This window comes from Myotis nattereri, assembly GCF_964212035.1.
Source record: "Myotis nattereri genome assembly, chromosome: 13".
NCBI lineage: Eukaryota > Metazoa > Chordata > Mammalia > Chiroptera > Vespertilionidae > Myotis > Myotis nattereri.
In genome coordinates, this window is record NC_138088.1 from 7,291,147 (window position 1) to 7,304,675 (window position 13,529).

Here is a 13,529-nt window from a genome sequence, read left to right on the forward strand (position 1 = left end):
GGTTTCAGAGAGGAAGAGAGAGACAGAAACATGAATGATGAGAGAGAATCATTAATCAACTGCCTCCAGCACGCCCCCAACTAGGGATTGAGCTTGCAACCCAGGCATGTGCCCTTGACAGGAATCAAACCTGGGACCCTTCAGTCGGCAGGCCGATGCTCTATCCACTGAGCCAAAACAGCTAGGGCATCTTTTCTTTTTTTTCCTTCTTTTCCCTTTATTGTGTCTATATGAGAAGATGATGTTAGCTGGACCTATTGTGGTAGTCATTTCACTATATATATATATATATATATATATATATATATATATATATAATCAAATCATCATATTTTATGCCTAAAACTTATACGGTGATGTGTATCAATTATTTCTCAACTAGAGGCCTGTTGCAATAAAAGATCCATGCAGTAAGCTTTCCCTTCCCCTGGCTGCCCACACCGGTTTTCCTCCGGCACCTGGGACCCAGGCCTTCGCTCTGGCCAGAGCCACCTTCGGTCTTCGCACCTACTTATGCAAATTAACCGCCATCTTTGTTGGGTTAATTTGCATACTCTCCTGATTGGCTGGTTAGCATAGCAAAGGTACGGCCAATTTACATGTTTGTCTATTATTAGATAAGATAATATTGGGGTGAGGGTGCGGGGAGAATCATCCCTTCCCCCAGAGGCACCTCCTTCTGAGTGCTCCTCCCCATGTAAGGACCGGCACATCCTTCCTGTGCAGACCTCAGGGTGGTCAGTGCTGGGCTGGGGTAGAGGGGAGACAGCTACAGCCAGTGCAGCTACCCAGGATGAGAGCTCTGCTGTCATCTAGGCCTTTGGGGCAGGGGACACAGCCTGGGCCCTAGAGGAGCAGGAATCCAGCCAGGGACACTGCCGAGTGTAAAAGAGCAATTAACGGACTTGCTACTGGAAACCAAGGCTGTGCCTTCCACAAATGACTCATGGGAAGTGGCAGAGTAGGGACTGCAGCACAGGCCTGCTCCACACAGGGTCCCTGCCTGGCTTCTAGGGGACCCCACACCTTTCCCACGGTCCTGCCAGATGAAGGCCTCAGTCCACCTGCTGCTGCTGACAGCCAGCCCCGGGCGGGATGGCCAGCCCCCTGGAAAGGGTGAGGAGAAGGGCTGATCTCAGGAAGGTCTGTCACAGGCTGGCTGTGCTCAGCTTTGCTGAGGAAAAGCAGTGACCTGTCTTGGGCAGTCCAGAGGGCCCCAGGTGCACCATGTGCACCCCTTGTCCGGGCCTCCTCATAGGCATTTCCCTGAACATGGGACCATCAGCCCAGGTCACATGGGCTTGCAGGCCGTGAGGAAGCAACCATTCTGGACATTCCTGTGCTGGGGGAGGCAGCCCTCCTGCCACTCCTGCAGGTCCCAGGCCTGGACGCCCGGATCTGCCCCGGACCAGCTCCTGCAGTTCTTCCTCCAGGAGCACCTGCCTGGGGCCTGCGGGCCTGGCACGGCTCAGGCAGGGGGACTGGAGGCTCCTGCATTCACTGTGCACTTCCTTAGCCAGCGGGACAGAGCTCCCAGGAGGGGAGACAAACACCTTGGCCAGGCGCTCTGCATTCGGGGGATGTTTCCAGGGCAGCCTAGGATAGCCAGGCCCACCGAGGGCCCCAGCACGGTTATCTCATTCTGCCCAACACCCCACCAGAGCCCAGCCCTCTCCTGGGTGATAGACACAGAGAGCGGACCCAAGGCGGCTGTGGGACCTCCGAGCCTCAGAGCCAGGAGGTCTGGGAGCTGGGCCTGACCCTGGGCTGCTTGGCTCCAGTGAACCAAGCCACCAGTTCTTGCACTTTGCAAAGCGGTGCCCCGGGCAGAGGTGGGCTAAGCTCTGAGTTTGCCCTGTATGCAAGGGTATTTCTGGAGTTTAAATGAGAGTCCATCTAGAGGAAATGGTGGGCAAACTCAGGCTGTGAAGTCATATAGCCTGTCAGAAACAACAACTTTAAAAAATGAAATAGAAGTTGACTAGAAAAAAAACAGGGAAGAGAATAGTATGGAAAACATGTGCATATGTCACACCTATTAAGAGAAAGAACAATTTTCATGTGTGTGTGCGTGTGTGTATTACAATGTCACATGCAATTTTTACTGTCTATTGTAGTCGAAACAGCGTGCTGTGGGGTATACGTAACACCCGACGATGACTGTGACCCCCTCTCTGAGCAGGAGGGAAGAAGTTGGAGTACAACACCAGACGTCCTTGACACGAGGAGTTTAAATAACGCTCTAATCAGGATACATTTACACTCACAATATTCATCTACTGGCTATTTTGTCCATTCTTAAAGCGCCATAGGCTTTACAATTAACTGCTGACATTTCAGATCGAAAGCACCGTGGTCCCCATTGCTCCCTTATTTGGGCCTCCTGCTCTGTGCTCTGATATGAGTCTATTGAACTCAGTCCCTCAAGAGGAGACCATCTGGCTAACCTGCATTATAAAGACGCCACTGACCTGTCACCGGTGAGGACCAGAGGCTCCGGAAGGCAGGGAGCACGCAGGGCCGGCAGCTGCGGCTCCGGAACGCACACGGGCTGCCCCGCCGCTCATCTGTGCGCTCTCTGGAGAAGACTGATTTTCTAGGAAAACAAAACAGAGCTCACCCTCAAGACACTTTCCCTGTAGCTTCCAGGCCTGTGCTCCCAACTGGCAGCAGGCCAGGCCCAGGCCCCACCAGGATGCCCCTTCAGGGGCCCTGCTGACTTCAGCATGCCTGGTCCTCCTGGGCCTGGGTGCTTGGTTTGCACCCAGGAAGGTGCAAAGGGCAGGGGCTGGGAGCCAGAGGTACCAGAAGGCAGAGGGCTTGAACCCCAAGATTCCCCTCTGAGGGCATCAGTCCCTCGGCAAGCCAGCGTATCAGATACCTTTTCAAAGTCCTTAAAGAACTCAGTCACCAAGCACCCTGAGGGGCCGGACAGTCCCAGTGTCAGCCTGTGTTCCCAGGAAATGACCAATGAGTCCCTTTCTCTCTCAGAATGTCCTAGTTGGAATGACAAATTCAATGACCACATTATCAAACAATAAATGGATTTCTGAGGTTTGCGGAGTGCGTGCCTAAAATGGCAAAGGATGCTGCCCCTTCCTGCCCTTTTCCTGCTCTGTCCCCACTTCTCCCTCCAGGAGAGCCTGAACCTCCACCTCAGGTCCACATCCCACTTCTCCCCCCACCCCTGCCACCTGTCTCCACCAGAACCTGGAGCCGAGTCCCCAGCCTGGCCCTGGGTTCCCCATTTTACCAGATACAAGCCCGGGAACCTGGCCCAGGAAAAGGACAGCCCAGAGCCCCCAGTTTGCGAAGGATCCCTGGGCCTGTGCGCAATGCCCGCTCTGTCACAGACCACACCTGAGACCTGGGGAGGTCTCCGAGCCTCCCTATGCTCTGGTCTCCTTGTCTGTGGTTCCTCATTTGGGGTCATAAAGTGGGAGATGGGGCAGCCCTGGATGGCCCCAAAGTGGGGCCAAGGCTGTATCCAGTGCAGGTAAGAATACCAGGTGAGTTCACAGCACCCTTCCATAGCTGGGCACAGCACACACCAGCCGATGCCCCATGCTCTCTGCTGGGAGCTGGCGTTCCTGTTGTACTGATGACAGAACAGTCAAGTTACAGCCCTTTCCAAAACCATGCATGTACAAGTGGCAGCACCTGCATCTGTGTTTTCACTGAGCCCCTGTGCCAGCAGTTAGCCCTCCTTCCTGTGCGTTCCAGTGGAGCCAGGCAGAGAACCATGCGGAGATGCAGGAGGGGGGTTGGGGAAGGAGGGGCTGTGATGACTTGCGGGAGAACTTGGAGCCTAAAGGGCACTGGGTACGTTTCTACCTTCTGGGGGCCTGCCCTGGACCCAGGGTGACAGGACTCATGCTCGCAGGGGACAGGCACACAGGAGCCACGTGGAAGTGTCTCCTGCATGTGACGGTGTTGACAGACACACCCGTCAGCAGCATGGGCTCAGGAAGCTGGGCCAAGGAAGTGCATTCTGGGGTTGACAAAAGGGGGGCTCTGACCCTGCCCGACCAGTCAGCAGGGAGGCGGGAGCCAGAGCAGAGGCTGCTAGCATAATGGGGGGAAGACAGATAAAAATGATGCCAGCTCAGGTTCCCAGGAGCTGGTTAGGCGCAGACTCCGGGCTGGCTGCTCTAGATACAGGGCTCCATCACCCGGCACAGCAGGGAGGAAGCCAGGGGCTTCCCAGGCCTTAGGGATCAGCAGGGGACTGGACCGGCCCTCCCGCCTCTGCGGGGTTTGGTTGGAAAGCTGATCTCCTGAGCGCCAGAGAGGGCAGTACTAAGCCGGTTCTCTCTTGGCTGTGCCCCTCAAAACCCGCAGGCCTGTCCCTCCATTCTCCGCGCAGCCTCCTATGTCCATTTGTCGTCAAACCCGTGTCTTAATTAATGAATCTGGGCCCTGTTCCCCTTGGCCCTGGGTCCATCAGGGCGAGTCGCCAGCTCTGCCAGATTCATGTAAGTTCCAGCTCCTAAGTCCCCATCCTGGGCCACCACTAACTTATTGCGAGAACATTTAATGACTTGCTGAACTGAATATTTAAACAAACGCCAGGGTTATGTAACCGCTGCCCACTGCAGCTCCCTGCCCTGCAGCTTTGGGAGGGCTGGCCCACCCACCCTCCTGAGGGCCGCCATCCCCTGAGGTCTGGCACACAGCGCACAGAGTCTTAAGTCGGCTGCCAAGGACGTGGTTGGAAGTCCGTTTGTGCTCCCTTATCTGTGAACTGAAAATCTTTCATCTGGATTTCACCATTTCTTAATTTTGCTAATGATTCACAAAGCACACATCTCCACAGCGTTGAACATAGTGTTCTTGCGAGTTTAAATTCCCAATTTTCATCCTTCACTCCCAATTGTTACAGTTTCAGCAAATCCATCGCACCCGCTGAGCTGCCAGGGGTCCCCGTGCAACCAACACAGAGATTCTTCTCTGAGCAGCCAGAGATGTTCTCCCCCCAAAATGGTTTCCAAGTAAGATAGACAGATGACAGACAGAGCCCTCACCAGGCTCCCCCACCTTTAGGAATGTTCCATCTAGAGGTTGCTTAGAGGGCAACACACACATGTTTATGCAGCTCAGAAATAAGACTTCCCTCTACGCTGCCCCCAGGACACCGGGAGCCGTTGCACAGCAGTCGATCAAACTCATGAGGTCCCAGCACTGAAATGCTGCGTCCCCCTTGTTTTTGTTTACAGGTTCACACTGTTCAGTATCAAAAGAACACGATACCAAAAAGGCATCCTCCGCAGGTCTGGGCTTTGTGACAGGAGCTGTGACAGGAACTAATGACACATATGAGAAACTCCATGTCAGAGACCCAGCCAAGCCCCAACACTGGATGAGCCAGAGGCCGCTGCCACCAGCCTTTGGAGGAGTCTCCGGCCTTGACCGGCCATTGCCTGGTCACGTCCGATGCATCGTGAAATGGGAGGAGGTTCCTGGCCCCTTGCCCTCCCAGCACCAGGGACAGAACACAGACGCTTCCTGACCCCTAGGGCATGGCCAGCAGAGGTCACCTGCATCCATGGTGAGAAGCGATGTTAGGAGAGTATAAAGGGAAAAAAAGCAAGGTTGAAATGGGTGGGCAGTAGAATTTATTAAATAATATTAAACATTGAGTTTTAAACAATATGAGGAGAGCCTTTAATGGTCTAGAGTTATTTAGAATGTTGGATGCTAGCAATTTCTTTCCTCCTAGAAGATTAAAAAGGTCATAGGTAGCAAGGTCTTAGACTCTGGAGCAGAAAGACCAGCCTCACCTTGCTTCTTGCTCCCTTTCCTGCCCAATAAAGTTGGTCACAGTAGGCACTCAATCAAAAGGTTCTGTATAGGTCACAACATTCCTTTATTTGAAACCTTAAGAACTTCCCATGACTCCCCTCTCTGTCCCACTCCTCCTCCCCATCCTCAATCATACTGGTTGCCTCCTGCCTCCCCCAGGGTCCTCAAATACCCTTCCCTTTGTCAGTCCTCTTTCTAGACCTTCTGCCCAGGACTCCTCCTATCTTTCAGCTGCACCCTCCTGTCCACCAAGATGCCTCTCTGCTAATCGTCCTGCTCCCTCCCCCTTCCTTCACCAGCACAGTCCTCTGCACCATCATTGCTTTGCTGAGTGTCTGTGGCCCATCCTCCCACTGGATTCCAATTCCAAGAGCAGTTTTGTGCCTCCACATCCCAGCTGCTCCCGACAAGATACCCTCTGAGCACAGCTGGCTGATCTGCAGCCTCTCCTCTCTGGAAGTCTCTCCAATCACACAGTCAAGTCCAAGTTTGTCTGCCTTCTCTTTGGTCAAAGCCTGACTTACCATCCCAAGACGGAAGGCAGCAAGCCTGACACATGCTAACTATTCACAAAGTGGTGCCTGGTTTTTGCTGCAGTTGCCATATGCCCTGAGGATTTTGCCTTGGTCAAATGATCATAATTCGAATAATAAGGAAAGCTAATATTTCTCTAAACACTTCCATGTGGTTACATTTGCAATATATGTCAATATGTTATATTTACATAAACTATCATATTGATTTTATTAAAAACAATGTTGCTGCCCTAACTGGTTTGGCTCAGTGGATAGAGCATTGGCCTGCAGACTGAGGGTTCCGGGTTTGATTCCAGTCAAGGGCACATGCCCGGGTTGTGGGCTTAATCTCCAGTGTGGGGTGTGCAGGAGGCAAAGATTCCCTCTCATCATTGATGTTTCTATCTCTCTATCCCTTCCTCTCTAAAATCAATAAAAATATGTTTAAAAAATAAAAACAATGTTGTTTAGCAAGTTTAATACAGAACACCATAACTTCCCAGGACTACAGATTGAAGCATTAAGAACAATGGAATATACTATTTTAACCTACTTGTGAAAACCTACTAAGAACTTGCTGACAAGTATCCATCCTGTTTAGCACTTTTTTCTGTGAATGTTTAGAAAGGAGATTATTGCTCTAACTCATTTTCAGTGAGTAGATAAAAGAAAAGAGAAGAAAGCAAATCTAAAAGGTGCATTTAGGGAAAGAAACACAGAAAAGCAGAGGGGTGAAAGCCAAGTCCAGAGGCGGTGGTGCTCCCGGTGGGGCCTGGACGGGGTTCTTAGCCTGAGCTGCTCTCCAGGGTCCGATCTCCAGGCTGTCACTGATGAAATCAGGGCCTGGGGTGGCATCTGTTGGCAGCATATTTTTGCTCTGCATTTAATCTCACTGTGGGAAGTCACTTCTCTGGACCAATCATTTTCAAACTTGAGAGATGATCAGAATTGTCCAAGGGCTTCCCAGGACACAGATTTCTTGGCTACACCCCCGGGGCTTCTGGCTGAGCAGGTCTGGGTGAGACCTAAGCAGTAACTGGCTAACAGGTGCTTCAGCCCAGGACTGCAGGGTGAGAGAGAGTCTGTGCTCGGCCCTCAGGCATTCCGCCTTGTTGAAGGCTTTGCATGGTGCATAGGCATTGACCTTGTATTGTCCTGAGGCCATGAGGTAAGAGAACCCCAGACCTCAGGAGTGGAAGTGGCTCAGCCTCTGGAGAGAGGACCCTAATTCGCATTCGCCCCTCCACATACACTCCTTCACTCTGGTGTAGGGAGCTCCCTTTCTCCCAGGGGGTCCAGGACATTTCTCCCAGATTTGATTATTGTGAAATCCTCTCTTGAACAGAGCTGAGTTTGGTCAGCCATACCTTCTACTCATTGGTCTCAGCAAACCTGGTAGTAAAGGCTGCATCATCCACCCTGGCCAGTGTTGCTCAGTTGGTTGGGCATCATCCTGTGCACCAAAGGTTGCTGGTTCCATTCCTGGCAAGAGACCTGCTTGAGGCAGCAGAGTAATGCTTCACTTTCACATTGATGTTTCTCTCTCTCTCTCTCTCTCTCTCTCTCTCTCTCTCTCTCTTCCCTTCTCTCTAAAAATCAATGACAAATGTTTTTTTTAAAGCTGTATAATAACATTTACAACTTAGAATACTATGCAGCAGTAAAAAAGAAGGACCTCTTACACTTTGAGTCAGCATGGAAGAACCTGGAGAGTACAATGCAAAGGGAAATAAGTCAGTCAGAGAAAGACAAGTATCACATGATCTCATTCACGTGTGGAGTCTAATGAACAAAATAAACTGATGAACAAAACAGATACAGAGACATAGAAGCATGGAACAGACTGAGGAATCTCAGAGGGAAGGCAGAGGAGGGTAGTGAGTGGGAAGAGATTAACTAAAGATCTTATATGCGTACTAGAGGCCCGGTGCATGACATTCGTGCACTGGGGGTGGGGGTCCCTCAGCCCGGCCTGCACCCTCTCACAGTCCAGGACTCCTCAGGGTATGTCCTTAGGGGAGTGGGCCTAAGACGGCAGTTGGACATCCCCCGAGGGGTCCTTAGCACTGCTGTGGAGGCAGGAGAGGCTCTCGCCAGCTGTAAGCCCAGCTTCTGACTGAGCAGCACTCCCCCTGTGGGAGCACCACTCAGCCAGAAGCCAGGCTCCCTGCTCCTTAGCACTGCCTCTGGAGCACACTGACCACCAGGGGGCAACTCCTGCACTGAGCGACTGCCCCTTGGTGGTCAGTGTGCATTATAGTGACCAGTCATTCCACTGTTTGGTCAATTTGCATATTAGCCTTTTATCATATAAGACTAGAGGCCTGGTACACAAAAATTTGTGCACTCGGGGGGAGGGGGGGGACCCTCAGCCCGGCCTGTGCCCTCTCGCAGTCTGGGACCCCTCGGGAGATAACCACCTGCTGGCTTAGGCCTGCTCCCGGGTGGCAGAGGGCAGGCCCAATCCCTAGGTGCAGCCCCTGGTTGGGCTCAGAGCAGGGCCAGTTGGGGGCTGGGGCGCCGCCCCCTGTCACACTCAAGGCATGCTCGATGGGGAGGTTGGGGTGCTGCCCCGTGACCCACAGAGCAGGTCCGATCAGGGGGTTGGGGCACTCCTTCCTGTCACACTCAGGGCAGGGCTGATGGGGAGGTTGCGGCTCCAGCCTGTCACACACAGAGCAGGGCCCATGGGGGGTTGGGGGCCGCACCCTGTCACACACAGAGCCGCAGGGCAATCAGGGGGTTGGGGAGCTCCCCCTTATCAGGCAAAGAGCAGGGCCGATCAGGGGGTTTGGGCGCTGCTCCCTGTCACGCTGATCCTGGTGCCAGGAGGCCTCACGGCTCCGCTGATCTCGGTGCTGGGGAGTCATATTACCCTTTTACTATATAGGATAGAGGCCTGGTGCACGGGTGGGGGCTGGCTGGCTTGCCCTGAAGGGTGTCCTGGATCAGGGTGGGGGTCCCGCTTGGGTGCCTGGCCAGCCTGGATGAGGTGATGATAGCTGTTTGCATCTGGTCACACCCCCTTCAGGGTGGGGGTCCCCACTGGGGTGCCTGGCCAGTCTGGGTGAGGGGCTGAGGGCCGTTTTCAGGCTGGTGGGTGACTGAAGCTCCCAACCGCTCTTTTTTTCTTTTTCTTTTTTTATTCTTGGATTTATGGCTGTCACTGGAGCTGAGAGCCGGCTTTAGCTGTGAGACCTCACTGCTGAAAGCAGGTTTCTGGCTTTGTTTACTTTCTGTATTTGAAACTTTGTTGAGACTCCAACTCTGAGAGCCGGGCTGACTGAAAACAGGTTTCTGGGGTTTTGTTTAGCTTCTAAATTTGTAACAATGTTTCTTAGCAGCTCAGAGCCCAGCAGCAGCAGGCGGGGAACGTTGGAGTCCTCCGTCAATGAAGCAAGCAAGCCTCCTGTTCGTGTCAGTAGCCTGGCTGCCGGCTGCCATCTTGGCTGGCAGTTAATTTGCATATAGCCCTGATTAGCCAATGGGAAGGGTAGCGGATGTACAGCTAATTACCATGTTTCTCTTTTATTAGATAGGATATTTATAACCCATGGACACAGACAATAGTGTGGTGAAGGCCCGGGGGTGGGAGGATGTCAATGGGAGGGAAAAGGGGGACATATGTAATACTTTCAACAATAAAGATAAATTTAAAAATAACATCAACAAAAAATCCACAAAAATTTTAAAAAGGCTGCATTATCCAGGTGATATGAAGACCAGGGGGTTATCATATTGGTTCCTCATTTAAACATCTCCTCAATGCCTCTTTGGGTGGAGTTCTAGTGCTGTTCCCTGGGTTCCCTGGTTCCCAGCCTGTGCCTGCCATGCAGGGCCTGCTCTCAGCCTGCTCACACTCCAGTGCCTCCCCTCCTCCAACTCCGTCTTGGCACCCAGGAGGGATGCCCCTGTGACTCCTGGCCTTCCACAAAATCAAGCATGATGGAACTGGGGGGGGGGAGGGAAGGTCATGTATGTAAAATTTGATTCCACTTCTGTCACTAGCTATGAGACCCGATCAAAGCCCTTCCTTGTCCCTGAGCCTTTGCAGTCAGAAACTGGGGCAGCCCTGGCCCTATCACTAAAGGGAACCACCCACCATCTCAGACCCATTGGTTTCTTCTCTCTCACTCTGTGGAATGGGAGACTTTGTGGGGCTGGATGGGGCTGACTCCATGATTTCTCAGGTGGGCCCTAAGAAGTCTGGTGAGAACCCTGGTCCAGACTATCCCATCCGGGGCTTGGCAGTGAGCACAGGGCCTGGGCTCCAGCTTGGAAGATGCTCCCAGTCTCCCTTCTTTCTGATTTATTTCCACACCCTTTGCTCTGTTCCAATGCCTAGAAACACAGCATCCTAGACGCACTTGGTGTTTCCACCCATTCTGGATTTCTTCACCTGGGGTTGCTAGAATGAGAGTGAAAGAGCAGGAGAGAGAGAATTATTCCAGTTGATGAGGAAGAACGTGAACCTACCCAAACCCCGGCTGCTGAGGTCCTTAGGGCGGCCACTTCTGAGGTCCACGTGCTGAGAGTTCCACGGGAATATCTGCCATCTGACTTCTCAGCTGAGTTTCAAACTCATTTAATTCCTTACTTGGATATCAGAAGCATCTCAAACTTTTATGGACAAAACCGTAACCTTGATTTTCACAATCCCCTTGCTCAGGTCGAATATATTCTTCTCCCAGTCATCCTGTCTTTGGTATCACACACATGCTATAGCCCAAAACCCAGATTCACCCATGATCCCTCAGATGAACAGCTCCAACCCCCATCCAACCATCAACAGAGCCACAGGGCTTGTTTAAATGCTAAATCAAACTCAAATTCTCTAACAGCTTCCAAGAGCCTCTGGGCCTCCACCCCTGATCACACCTGCCTTGCCTGCTGCCCCATCCGACTGCACTGGGAGCTTTCAGAGGGTGTAAAGCAAGCATGTCAAACTTGCGGCCCACAGACTACATGCCTCATTTATTTGGCCCATGTTAGCCTTTGAGTTTGACATGTTTAGTGTAGAGAGAGCACACGGGGTTGGCAAGTGGAGGGCTGGGAGGGATGTCCAGAGACAGTGGTGGAGACCAGTCCTGGAAACATGATGGGGGCAGGCGTCCAGCCCATTTGCTGCTTCCAGACCGGGTACCCTCCTCCTTTCCACTTCCCAGCCCATCACTGTGGACTCAGCCTCTTATCACCCCACTAGTGTTGCCATTGCTCTCATTCAATTAATGCGATTCTCGGAGTGTATTCAACAGATTTCATTCTATTCCCTCAATTTCTTTTAGAACTGGCTGCAGGGACTTAGATGTATGTCTGTGTATGTGTGGGGCGGGGCGCATTCAGGGCTAAGTGAGTATCCTGTTTAGAGACCACACCACCCAAAGAGGTTACTTTATGGAGTGAGATTCTGGGGAGACTGCAGAATATCTGCCACCCCCCAGACCCAGGCCCATTCCCCGGGCCAACCTGGCCAGCACTGCTGTCTGCAGCAGCAGCAGGAGGTGAGGGCAGCGGGAGAGGAGAAGTCAGGATGTTTAGTCCCTGGGACCTTCAGACCAGGTCACACAGGCTGGGCGGTAAGGTCCAGGCTCTGTCCAGAGGCAGCGGGTACCTCACTTTGCATCTGCTTAACTGTCCTGCCTGTGCTTTTGTAAAGAGTTCCTTTATGAAACTCTTATGAAATGACCCTGATTGAAGCGAGCCATGTGTTTTCTATAGGGATCCTGATTGCTACACTCACCTTTACATTTTCAGGTTATATTTTTCCATGATATCTGTATTTCTTATAAAAAGCTCATTATAATAAAAGTAAACCACTAAGATAAAGAACAAGGAAGGGCAGCGTTGAGCACACTCATGGCCGGGAGGGGTGGTGAAGGGAGTGCTGCTCCCTGCCCTGGCTCAGTCTGGGCCCAACTTTCAATCCCATGGGGACACACAGCCGACCCAGTCACAGCCTCTGGGCATAAAGATGCCGACGGCCAGTGTGTGGGTTAACTCGGTGAGTTATGAGGATGCCAAGGACATTTGCTGGGAAGGACTCGGTTCACACTCTGGAGTGACAACGTTGTCACTTCAGTCTGCTTCAGTCCCACAGCCTGCGAGCCTGCAGCAAGCCCAGAGGTCCTGGGCCCAGGCTGGAGATAGGCCCTCCTGGGCTGCAGTTCAGGCTCAGCTGTTGTCACCCCAAACAAGTCACCTGACCTCTCTAAGCCACAACCATGTCGTTGCAGACTATTTGCCTGTAGGGAGAACTCTGAGATAATATATTTAAAATGTTTATCAAATTAGCACCCAATAAATGCTCAAAACACAGAGAAAAATCTCATTATAATTGTAAGTGCTCTTTCATATATAGAGTGATTAACAGTACAGTGCGGTGGTGAGAGCTTCTTTTTCACAGGGCAAGTGTGGCTAGAAGGTGTTCTTGTCCCGGTCCAGTGTGGCTCCGCTCGCGATGTCCATCCAGCCCTTATCTGCCCACCTCTGCTGCGTGGCCCACACTGTGCAGGCCCAGCTTGGTCTGCCTGCAGCCACAAGGCCCTCTGCCAAAGTCTTCGTCGATTTGGCAGAAAATTCACAGTCTGGGCATCTGCAGCCATTCCAGGCTCTCCTCACGCACAGAGGTGTTAGCTCCTGGTGTCTGAGGAGGACAGATCCCTCTACCGAGGTCCCAGGTCCCTAGAGTGCCAGTCCCCGCGCTTGACTGTCAGTCACCTGCCGGCTCGGGGGTGGCTCAGTGTGGTGTGGGGGCTGTTTTTAGTGTTTGCTGTTTAGGAAGAGTTTTTTCCTGAATGAAATTCAAGCTGCCCCTGCGTGGATGCAGGAAAAATCCCGCTATGAGGGCACCATGTCCCTGCTGTCCCACTCACCGCTCTGCTCACAGTGACAAGCCCACTGTGCCTCTGAGTCAGCACAATGCAGGTGATGCCCGCCAGAGGGGTTCCCTGGGTGTGCAGGTGGAAAGTCAACCTGAAGCCATGTGTCCCTTGGCCTGAGAGACCCTTCCTTGTCCATCCAGATGGGCCTGGAGCAAATGCTTGTGAAGGAAGCTGTGGGAAGGCGCTGGGGAGAGCAGTGCTCCCTGGATGCACCCCACTCTGCCTGCCCATCACTGGCCTGCTCCCTTCTGCTCACCTGGCCCAGGTCCTGGGAGCATTGGGGAGATTAGCACCCCACCTTCATGTAGCTCAGGGCTCAGGGCTACATCAC